Source organism: Canis lupus, chromosome 34, assembly GCF_011100685.1.
Source record: "Canis lupus familiaris isolate Mischka breed German Shepherd chromosome 34, alternate assembly UU_Cfam_GSD_1.0, whole genome shotgun sequence".
NCBI classification, from domain to species: Eukaryota; Metazoa; Chordata; class Mammalia; order Carnivora; family Canidae; genus Canis; species Canis lupus.
Window position 1 is genome coordinate 12415398 of NC_049255.1, and position 12010 is coordinate 12427407.

The 12010-nt window shown below is 45.1% G+C and overlaps 1 long non-coding RNA gene across 2 annotated transcripts; it reads right to left on the minus strand.

The window, feature by feature from the left end:
* Nucleotides 1-2705: 2705 nt before the first annotated feature.
* Nucleotides 2706-9153, minus strand: LOC119867437. Of its 2 annotated transcripts, XR_005383534.1 has the most exons (7): nucleotides 8774-9153; nucleotides 8552-8665; nucleotides 8216-8342; nucleotides 7831-7906; nucleotides 6569-6601; nucleotides 6042-6131; nucleotides 2706-2954 (listed from the first exon to the last, which is right to left on the minus strand). It is a non-coding gene; the product is annotated as an uncharacterized LOC119867437 (long non-coding RNA). The 2 variants fall into 2 exon arrangements; XR_005383533.1 differs by having other exon boundaries at nucleotides 6042-6601.
* Nucleotides 9154-12010: the final 2857 nt, after the last annotated feature.

Genomic DNA, 12010 nt, shown 5'->3' on the forward strand with positions numbered 1-12010 from the left:
TTCATCTGTTCTACTGGTTTTTAATTTTGTTTCTATAACATATTTCAGTTCTAATTTTTAGTATGTTCTATCTTCTGCTGGTTTTTGGTTTTGTTTACTGTTCTTTTACTGGATCCTTTAGTGTAAGTTTATGTGGCTTATTTGAGATAGGCCTGTATTGCTGTAGCCTTCCCTCTTTAGGACCCATTTTGCTGTATCCCAAAGATGTTGGACCATGGTCTTGCCATTTTTACTTGTTTCCATGTAATTTTTTCTTTCTTCTTTGAGTTTTCCTTTGATGCATTCATTGTTTAGTAGCATGGTTTTGAACCTCCACGTGTTTGAATTTTTTCCAGGTTTTTTTCTTTGGGTTGATTTCTAGAAACGGTGTCTGGTATGATTTCAATACTTTTGGATTTGTTGAGACTTGTTTGTGGCCTAATATGTGACCTATGCTGGAGAATGTACCACGTGCACTTGAAAGGAATGAGTATTCCGCTGTTTGAATATGGAATGTCCAGAATATGTGTGTTGAACCCAGTGCATCAGTCCAAGCCATTGTTTCCTTTTTGATTTTCAGTTTGGGTCATCCCTCCATTAAACTAAGAGGGGTGTTAAGGTCCCCTACTATTATTGTATTACCATGAGTTAATTCCATTACGTTTGTGACTAACTGCTTTATGTATTTGGATGCTCCTATGTTGAGTGCACAGATATTTAAAACTGTTATATCTTCTTGTTGTGTTGTCTCCGCTATTATTATGTAATGTCCTTTTTTGTCTTACTACATTCTCTTTGTTTTAAAGTCTGTTTTGTCTGATAGAAGTGTTCCTACTCTGACAACCATTTGAATGATACATTTTTTTCTCCACTTGCTCATTATCATTTTGCAGATTTCTTTGGATCTGAAAGTAGTCTCTAGTAGGCAGCATGTAAATGAGTCTTGTTTCCTTTTGTTGTTGTTGTTGCTGTTGTTGATTGAATGAGTCTTGTTTTTTAATCTACTCTGTCACCCTATGTCTTTTAATTGGAGTGTTTAGTCCGTTTACATTCGTAGTAATTATTGATAGGAATATATTTATTGCCATTTGATTACTCAGGTCATTAGTTTGGTGGCATTCCCCTCATGGAATCCCCCTGTATCCTCCTCTCTCATTCATTATCTTTCAAAGCTCCTGACAGGAAAGGTTCATGCTCTCCATGAGATATCCGAAGTACAAGACCTATGGGGTCAAGCTCAGTTAGCAATTTCAGACAAGTCGGTGTAAGTGTGTACACTGAGGCTGAGTGTGTGTACTGGAGAATGTCTGGGACCACAGACACCAGAAAAACAAAGACCTAAAAGTTACATTGTCCAGGGGATCCCTGGGTGGTGCAGCGGTTTAGCGCCTGCCTTTGGCCCAGGGCACGATCCTGGAGACCTGGGATCGAATCCCACATCAGGCTCCCGGTGCATGGAGCCTGCTTCTCCCTCTGCCTCTCTCTCTCTCTCTCTCTCCCTCTCTCTTTCTCTGTGACTATCATAAATAAATAAATAATTTTAAAAAAAGTTACATTGTCCAGCACGGAGAGTGTGGGGGTTTCTCTGGTCAAGCCATTATCCTGGCAAGAGCAAACCAAACCCTAATCCATCAGGTCCCAGGCAGGGAAGAGTGGAGTGGCTATTATGTATCTAACCAAGAGGCTGCAGTCTTCAGGGAATTTCTGCCTTCAAGAGAACTGCCTAAGGAAATGCAGGAAGGTGGGAAATCCTAGCTCAGAAGTAAGCACAGAAATTCATGGACCCTGGCCCAGCTGTGGCCTTCAAGGTACGCGAATATCTTTCCCCTACATACAAACCAAGAGGGAAAAGTAATTCTGAAGATAATTGACAAAGATCCCAGAGGGATTCCAGTCTTAGTCAGGGGTGAAACTGGGGCCCCAAGAGCGAGACTGAGGATAGAAAGTCCTGCCTGCCTTTATTCCATCCTCTAATTATCTTCCCCTGGCCTCATGCCTTTCCCATGCAGGATTTTTTTTACATGTTTTCCCCACTTTAGTTTTGATGCAATTCCAGAGGTTGAACGAGACAACCACATGTTCCAAATACTGGGAACGTCAAAGAAACCCCAAAACCCAAGTCAAAATAAACCACATCAGCAAAAGAATCAGGAAAAAGTCCTCCTTTCTTTCAAGTGTACAAAGGCAGTCACTGTCCTGGGGCAGGAAGTAGTTCTGGAAGTGGTACCCTTAAAGACACCCAATTCAGTGGTTGTTGCTATTCCTTTGAAAGTACCCCCAACCTCTAAATCTCAGGAGTTCTGAGGAGGTTTCTGGTCTCTGCTGTTTGCCCAAATTCCTTATACTGTCCTCTGAGAAAGGGGGTAATGGGGTGTCCTTCAGTAGCTAGGGAGGAGGGCTGGATCTTCTCCTTCTTTCTACATACAGGAGCTGATGACTCTGTAAGATTTTTTAGTTTAAAATGAATATGAAAGGGACACCTGGGTGGCTCAGTAGTTGAGAGTTTGCCTTTGACTCAGGTTGTGACCCTAGGGCCCTGTGTTCAAATCTGCATCAGGCTCCCCGCAGGGAGTCTGCTCCTTCCTCTGCCTGTGTCTCTCTGTCTCTGGGTCTCTCATGAATAAATAAATAAAGGCTAAAAAATAAAAAATAAAAAATGAATATGAGAGTCTTTACCTCTTTTAGATTACTATAGGAAGTAAAAGAACCAAACCGTACTCCTAGACTCTAAAATAAAAGGGGCTTTAATATAATAATATTAAAATGTACCATTTATTATTTCAGACAATGAAATATTGGCCCTCCAAATAAGTAAAGAGATGGGAGGAAGAGGTGTTGAGCAGATGGGTCCCATGCACATTGCGTTGCCACTGGACACTGGCTCAGCCCTGAGGTTGACTGTGGCCAGTTCTTCCTGTTCTGGAGTTCTGCTGGCCAGCTTGGATCAGGGCTCCAGCTGGCAGGACAGGATGTAGCTAAGGACAGAGGGACACATGCGAGTTTAGTGGGAGTTTCAATTTGGAATCTTTCCTGGTATTTTCCCAGGAGCTGGAGTCTGGTGCCCAGCAGCAAGGCTGGAGGCTGCCCCTGGAGCCAACAAAGAAGGATCATCAGAGTCTACCCCTGCCCTCACCCAGCTTCTGATGGGCTTCAACTCTCCTCCTCACAGAACTGCTCCTGAGACTGACACCAGGCCCTAAGTGGATCCCTGGGCTCTATGTTGTAATTATCTGCGGCCACCTGGAACAGCATGATCTGCGTCATGACTTTACATTCCTGGGCCAAGAGAGAAGGGCAGGATGCATGCAGAGTCTGGGTGGGGAAGCTGCAGGGTCTAGGGACGGTTGAGCACTGGGACAGGGGACTGCCAACAAACAAACACCCAGGACTAGATGGCTTCACAGGCAAATTCTACTAAACGTTGAAGGAGTGGTAATACCTACTCTTCTCAAACAATTCAAAAAAATAAAAAAGAAGGAAAACTTCCATATTCATTTTATGAGGCTACCCTGACCCTGATACAAAAACCAGATAAATATATCGCACACAAAAAGAGAACTACAGACCAATATCTCTGATGAATATAGGTACAAAAATTCTCAACACAAATCTAACCTATAGAATCCAGCAAAACATTAAAAACATTCACCACAATCCACTGGAATTTCCCAGGATGCAGGGGTGGTTCAATGAGCAAGAATCAATCACCATGAAACATCATATCCATAAGAGAAAAGGTAAAAGCCGTGTGATCATGTCAAGAGACACAGACAAAGCATTTGATAAAGTACAACACCCATTGATGAAAAAAGTCCTCAACAGAGGAGCTCTAGTCATAAGAAAGCTCATATATGAAAAACCCACAGGCAACAACATCAACCTTACTTCATGGGGAAAAAGAGAACTTTCTAAGACCAACAACAAGATAAGGATGTCCATTCTCACTCCCTTCATTCAACCCTGGTACTGGTCGGCCTAGCTACAGCCGTCAGACAACAAAAAGAACTAAAAGGCAACCAGACATATAAGGAAGAAGTCAAACTTTCAATATTTTCAGATTACATGATACTCTATATACTCTATATACGAAACCAGATGAATTTCAAGGCAGGTCAGTGTCATACCCCCCAAACAAAGTCTGCAACTTTCCCTCAGAAACACAAGGAGCTGGCCTATGCCAGGGAAGCCTTTTGAGTATAGCCAAGAGGCTAATATAAACCCAGCTTCCTGACAGCCTAGGTACTTTCTGACATGGGCCATCCATCCATGAAAATGATTTCGTAAAGGAACGACAGGTAAGAGGATACTGGACTTCTAAGAGAATGGGAAGTGACAGGCTCTAGGGCTGTCAAGGCCAGAAGGAAGCAAGTGTTTCTAGAGCAAGCCTTTTTGTATGTACTAACTCATTTTATCCACCCCCTGCCCCCCCACCAAAGAAATACAGGGTTTTGTGAGACTTAACGCTGTTTTCTGATATGGTGAGGGAAACACAGGGGGCAAGAAGGGTGCTTGATATCACACACGAAGAAATAAATGGTGTTGGGATGCTAAAACACCGAGTCCTGGTTTTCTCAGTTTCTAAAGCAGAATGACAAGGTTTAGTCATAAAGATTAAGTTAAAAGAGCTAAGTCTTGAAAATGCACCTAGCAACATGGCTGGGTTGACAATGAGGTGATCAATAGTGATTACAGAACATCAATGGCTCTGGAACCATTGTAGTAGAGGAGATGTCCCCCATCCTGCTGGTGGTTCCTTGTGGCTCTGTAGAGGCTTCGTGAGTGAACTTTAATTGCCACATTTCTAATAGATTCTGCACTGATGATTAGGAATGAAGAACACTGGTGTCCAGGTGTCTGAGCCTGGTGACTGGATCTTCTGGAATAGGGTGCCCACCCACCCAATCCCCAAGCACACACACATGAGCATCTCACCCATGAGCTAGCTCACCCTCAAGCAAGCTTGGGCTTTCCTATTCCCACACCTTTGACTTTTGTGTCTAGAAAGAATGTCTGCTCACGTCAGTTCTGCCTCCCTGGAAAGGTGGCTGTCCTGGGTTCCTCCACAGTCATCAAGGAGAATCCTTGTATCTTTTATGTGAACAAGGCCCTGATCAGTTCTGACCTCTTCCTGATCTCAGGGGCCTTTTTTTTTTTATAATTGAAGTTCGATTTGCCACCATATAGTATAAACCTAGTGATCATCCCTCAAGTGCCTCCCTCAGTGCCTGTCATCTAGTCACCCCATCCCCCCACCCACCTCCCCTTACACTACCCCTTGTTTATTGCCCAGGGTTAGAGATCTCTCATGGTTTGTCTCCCTCTCTAATTTTTCCCACTCACTTCCCTTCCTTTCCCCTATAATCCCTTTCACTATTTCTTAGGTTCCTCATATGAATGAAACCATATGATGATTGCCCTTCTCTGATTGACTTACTTCACTCAGAACAACACCCTTCGATTCCATCCACCCCAAAGCAAAGGCTGGATCTCCATCCCTTCTGATGGCTGAGTACTATTCCATTGTATATATAGACCACATCTTCCTTATGCATCCGTCTGTCGAAGGACATCCAATCGTGGCTCCTTCCACAGTTTGGCTATTGTGGATATTGCTGCTATGAACATTTGGGTGCATGTTTCCTGGAGTTTCACTGCATCTGTATCTTTGGGGTAAAATCCCCTAACCCAACCCTAACCCCTAATTCTAAACCCTAAAACCTAACCCTAACCCCCTACCCCTAACCCTACCTCTTCCTGTAACCCTACCTCAACTCAGAACTTATCCCAAACCCTAGTTTTAGCCCCTAACCCTAACCATTAACTGATAACACCCATCCCAAACCCACAGCGTAATTCCTAACCCAAATGTAACACTAACGCTAAAGCCTAACACTAACACCTAACTCCTAACCCAACCACAACCCTAACCCTAATAATAAACATTAACCCTAACTCTAAACCTAAACCTCACCTTAACCCTATCCTTACCCTAACCCCTTATCCTAACCCCTAACCCTACCCCCTACCCCCAACTCCAACATTAACTATAACTTATCCCTTACCTTGTGGTTTTGAAGAGTACCTCCTGATGTTGGCGTGGACCCGACCAATGCCTCCAGAAGCCTCCACAGCAGGTCCTGAAAGGCCAATTTCTGTAGGCATGTAGGACCCTACGTCAGCCCCCATACTCACCACCATGGGTCCTGAGGAGGCCAGACTCGCCCCTGTGTTGACGCGGCCACATGACTTCCCGAATCCTCGACAGCGGGTTCCAGGGAGTCTGGAGGATCTTGTCAGTGTGAACGTGGCCCCACCTATGCCCAAAGCCTCAACCAGGGGCCTGAGGAGGCCAGGGCTGCTGTTCAGAGTGGCCATGAGCCCAAATGCTCCCCAAGCCTCCCCAGTGCGGAGGCTCCTGTTCCTTCAGGTGAACAAGGCCCCCTGCACCTGCCTCACTAACTGCACTTCTTATCAAACTATTCCCGTAAATGTGAGAATAAAGGGATGGAGGCAAGGACTGTTCCTCTCAGGGACATCTCTGATAACCACAGCCCTAAACTTCCCTATAGGAAGTGATACAGAGCCTCACCTTATTCTTCTTCTGGTGGTTGATCTCATTCCCCTGGAAAGCAGACAACCAAAGTCCATCAGTAAAAGCACCCTGGTTATTACTAGCTGCTAATACCCAGCTCTTCTCATGCTGCACTAAGGCCAGGCACACAACGGGGCCATGTGTGCAATGGTGGCAGGACTGTGATCTAGGCCTTGCTATGGGGTCCAGGGAAAGGAAGACAAGGGGCGGCTGGTCGGGAGTCCTGTAGCACAGGAAGGGGAAGCCATGCCTCAGGTGGGCAGTAGCTGCTAGGATCCTTAAGTGCTCGCTGATGTGGGGGTCTGGACTTCACTCTGCCCCCACAGGCAACCTCAAAGGGAGAGGCTGAGGTCAACCCAGACAAACCTCGTGCAGCTTTGTATTCAGGCAGCAGACGTGATCCCAGGACCAGTGAGCTAAGTGCAGCCTCCCTTCACTCAGATGAGGTGGGCAAGAAACCCTAGCTCACAGGAGCATCTGTGAGGCTGTCATGACGGGAAGGTTTGCCAAGTAATGAGAGCTCAGGGCTCAGTCCAGGGGCTCTCTGTTCCCACACGTCAGGACTCTGGCCCCTCCTGCCCAGTGCGCAGGCTCACGCACCTCCAGGTACCCCTCCATTGCAATGTCCAGCATCAGCAGGTCAGCAAGGAAGGTGCCAAGGAAGTGGACAACACCCTGTGTCATCGGGTGGGGGAGGAATGAGTCCCTGCTCTCTTGTGTCCACAGGGTTCCTCCATAGGAAACATTTCAACCCTCAGGCCAACCCCTGCTTCCCACGTGGGAGAGACTAGGACCCTGGGTGGCCTCCCCTCATTTACCCTTCCCTCACCCTCCAAGAACATCAGAGCCCTCCTAATCATTTCAAAGGCGTGCTTTAGAAAATTGTGGTGTATGTATCTGTGCGCCCATGCTCACCCACAAACCCATTTAGGTTTTTGTTTTGTTTTGTTTTGTTTTGCTTTTCTTTTATTTAATTATTTATTTTTATTGGAGTTCAATTTATCAGCATATAGCATAACACCCGGTGCTCATCCTGTCAAGTCCCCCCTCAGTGCCTGTCACCCATTCACATCAACCCCTCGCCCACCTCCCCTTCCACAGCCCTTTTTCATTTCCAAGAGTTAAGAGTCTCTCATGTTCTGTCTCCCTCTCTGATATTTCCCACTCATTTCTCTCCTTTCCTCTTTATTCCCTTTCACTATTTTTATATTCCCCAAATGAATGAGACCATATACGGTTTGTCCTTCTCCGTAAATCACCTTCTTTAGTGTGATGATTTGTAAGGTCTTGGAGAAGTTCTTCAGTGACAGTGGAGCTGGATTCTACACAGGATATCTGAGACGAGAAGGTGAAATAGTAAAAACAGTAGTAAAATGCAAAGATACTCATCACTTTGTGAAAAACAAAACAAAACAACCCCCCCCACGCCCTGAAAAACACGAAATATATTCTGCACTATTCCAACATAAGTGAAGAGTGCCTTCCCACCTCAACATACGGCTGGCTGGTGGATAGGTGTGGAGGTTAAGATCTCTTTGCATTTGGGCCTGTGTGACACTCATGTGGCAACACTATGGGAGGGCTCCAGGTTTCTCTCCATGTTTGTGTGGGGGCCTTCTTTGTTTGTGTGGACAACCCTCTTACCATTCTCACAGCCCTGATCCTTGTATGCCTGGTGCACCTGATAAAATTGTCTAGGGAGTTGTAGTAGTTGACGGCACAGACCATCTCTTCCAAGATCTCCTGGGTGCAGCTCTGCAAATACAGGGCCCTGTATATACAAGGCCAAGAGACATTAGGGTCTTCCCTGGACATCGCTGCAAGGGGACACTACCGTTAGAAATTGTGTTCTACAGTTCAGGCCAAGAGGGGCCGCTGAAAAGATATCTGGCAAGGAGGAAGCCAGATGAAAGAGATTCTTGGGCTCATGACTAACATAGTCGTAGTTGAGCAACACTATTAGTAGTCCCCAACACTCACCTTCTCATCTTGCCTGTTATGACCTTGGGTCTGAACACAAAAGATATGTCAGGCTTCCAACACCTGGCAGCTGGTTTCTGCCCAGGAAGGGTATGGTCCTCTCTTCTGTCCCCTCTACACACAGACACACACACAATGAGAGATAAGAGGTGTGGGCCTGCTGAGGTGCGATCACAGTGTGGTCTGCTCTCCAATGGGCTGCCCCACACTGCCTTGTGGTACCTGTTGGTGTCTCCTGCCACATGACCAGAAGCTTCAGAGTAAAGGCTAAGCTGACATAGACAGCGACGTGAAAGTCTCTCATTCTGGACTCTCCTGAGCCCAGAGTGCCAGAAAGTAGGAGTATAGCAACAGAACATCTTGTACACTTGACCATCTGCAGTTAAGTGAGCTAGAAAGTGGGAAGGTCTAGATTGTAGGTTCCTGGTTACCAGAGTTCTAAGTTAGTTGTGGGCTTGTCACTAAGGAAGTGAGGTCACCTGCTCAAGATTCTAGCACCTGGGCCCCTTCCTTCAGTCAGACCTATCCAGAGCCCCTTCTTGGCAGATGACTGCTTACCTCAAAGTCATCTCTTTAACTGTACACGATGAGCCAAAAATGCCATAGCCACTACTCTCTGAAAATGCACGTAAAGTCCTACCTTTGAGGAGACAGAGCTGAATTCAGACCTTTATTTCTCTGTTTTCTTTCCCAGTTCCGTGTCCTGCCTAACCCACTGTGTCTCTCACATAGTCCTCAGTTTCCTAACCTGCACAGTGGGCCAGGCTAGAATCTGTTTCCTAGGGACATCATCAAGTATCTATGGATGATGTTTATAACACATGTGGGCCTGTATCCTGTATATCTGAGGTAGAAATTTAAGGATGGAAGATTTACAAGAAGAGGGTGGAATGTGACATGAAGTACTGCTCAAAAGTGGCCTGGGTTCCAGCAACGTAATATCACAATAGTCACTTTCCGTCTGGCCTCATTTTAATGGGGGCACCACAATCTGGTGAAAATGCTCCAAGATGCAGACATTGTCATCTTCTTTAATAAAACTGTCCAATTGTTTCCTGTTATATTTAGAATGAGATCCAATTGCCTCACTTTGGTCTCTGAGGGCTGCAACCTTCACAATGGCTTCCAGCGATCCTGACCTGTGGTATAGGTATCCCTCTGTAGCTCAGAGGTGCTTAGTGATTAGTTTGATTTTTTATTTTATTTTTGTATCTATAAGAAATGATGGTGTTTAACTAAACTTACTCTGGTAATTGTGTCACAGTACAGGAATGTAAAATTGTTACACTGTTTACCTTGAACATACACAGGGCTCTATGTCAATCATATCAATAAAACTGGGGCAAACATTATTGTAATATTCATAAGATCAGAAAAGTTGACTTGGTAAAAATAATGACACCTAAACAAAACTTAAAACAGCAGACCCTGTCTGTAGTCAGTAGATAATGATATGGATAAAAATATCCAACCATTTGCCTAAATAGAATCGATTCTAATTTTAAAAATCATTGAAATAAAATTGAAGTGGATGCAGAAGAATTTTTAATTTGCCTGAGATTTTAAAAACTGATGGAGGAATAAATTAACCCTGAAAACTACCTTTTTGGAAGCTCTTCCATGTTTTGGAAAATTTGATTTTAAGCCTTTAAGTATCTAGGCACGTGATGAGAATATTTTGTTTGAGCAAAGTTGTCTCATGGGAAATGGCTGAGATAAAATAGCAGCAGCAAAATGGGAGGGTATAAAGGGAAGACTACATTGTCCTGTGCTCATTTTTCTGTATTTGCAGCTTTTAAATAGAATATACTTTATTGATGTACAATACGCATGATCAAAAACCTACCATCTACAAATCAACCATTTATATATTTCATAAGCTACATTAAGTTCATGGCGTACATGTTTTTCTGTTTTTTTTGTTTATTATTTTATTTTTTATTTGAGTTCAATTTTGCCAACATATAGCATTGTGGGATTGTCAAACAAGAAGAAGAAAGTTGATAAAAGAGACAAATTTCCTTCTCAGTAATAGAAACAAAGGCAGAGGAGGATGAGTGGCAGTTTGTGAGCCCACTCTGAGGGACAATTGGACAGGCAGCATCTCTCATCTGGGATTATTAGAGCCCATGTGTTAAATGGAGTGAAGCATCAGATCCTCAGTGAGAATGGAGGTGTTGGAAACACTGCCCAGAGGAAGATCAACAGGAGAGCATTGCCATCGAAGACACAGGGCCACCGGTGTTGATGCAGCTGGCCTCTGTCGCATCCCACATGTATGTGGCCCATCGAACCCCTGGTTCAGGAGTCTCACTGGCTGCATAGGGATTCCATTTTTCAGCACAGCCTCCTTTCTCCTGTTACTGTGCGGGGGCTGTCCTGAGAACACACATCACAGAGCAAAGCAGAACCAGAGGTCAACTCCCAGCTCCTCCATATACCTGTCAGGAAAGGCTCCACCTTTCTATACTTGCACAAAGGGGAGTAATCCTCACAGGCAGCTCATAGTGTTGTCAGGAGGAGCACCTAGGTAATGTGCATGAAGCACTTAGTACCGGCACAGAGTCAGCACCACACCAGTGATAGCACTTGAGGAGCTCTCTCAAAAGGAGGTGTGAAAGCGTAAGGCACGTGATATATACTTAACTCTGAGAAACAAGAGTTACTAGAATGCAGCTTTCTGCTGGCATCCTTATAACCAAATATATGTGTACCAAATATATGTGTGCGTGTGTATGTCAACTGACATACTTTTAACTCTAAGAAAGAAGTCATCACACACAGGAAGCGGGTTTTACTTATACTCTTGTGTGTTGACATTAGAAACTATCTCAATAGTGTGTTTGAAAACATTAGAGCCCAGGAAGTTGGAGGGACATATCTGCCAGTAGTGAGTGTTGGGCTTAAGATTAGGGTTTGAGTTAGGGGTTAGGGTTAGGGCCCACGAGCTTGGATGGTCCTATCTCCCTACTGTGTGGAGAGCTGCCGGGACAGGTAAGTTGAGGACGAGACTCAGAGTGAGGCTCAGGCAGGCGCTGAACATTGGCCTGGGTTCAGGGAACCCTTAGTCTATCTCTGGCTCCTCCTATCTACCCCTCATACAAATGGCACTTTTTCCAACCGGGGGAGGCCAAAATTTATGGTGTCACTCACTAGTCCCCCATCCTTCGAAGGTCATAGCCAGGCCTTGCGACTTGGTCGGGGGCACCACCAATATTAGTGTGAGGGTTAAGGCCCAGGAGCTTGGACAGTTAACAGGTTAGGGCCAGACTAGAGTGTAGGTGATGCCCAGGGTGTGCGTGCGTGTGTGTGTGTGTGTGTGTGTGTGTGTGCGCTGAGGGTCGTGGCATACTCAGGATGGCTTCTGCAACTGAATTAGCACTTCCCAACACTCAAAATCCTGAAGAAGAGGGGGAAGTAGGCTGATGCTGCAATCCGAAATCCATTCCCCCTTCCTAA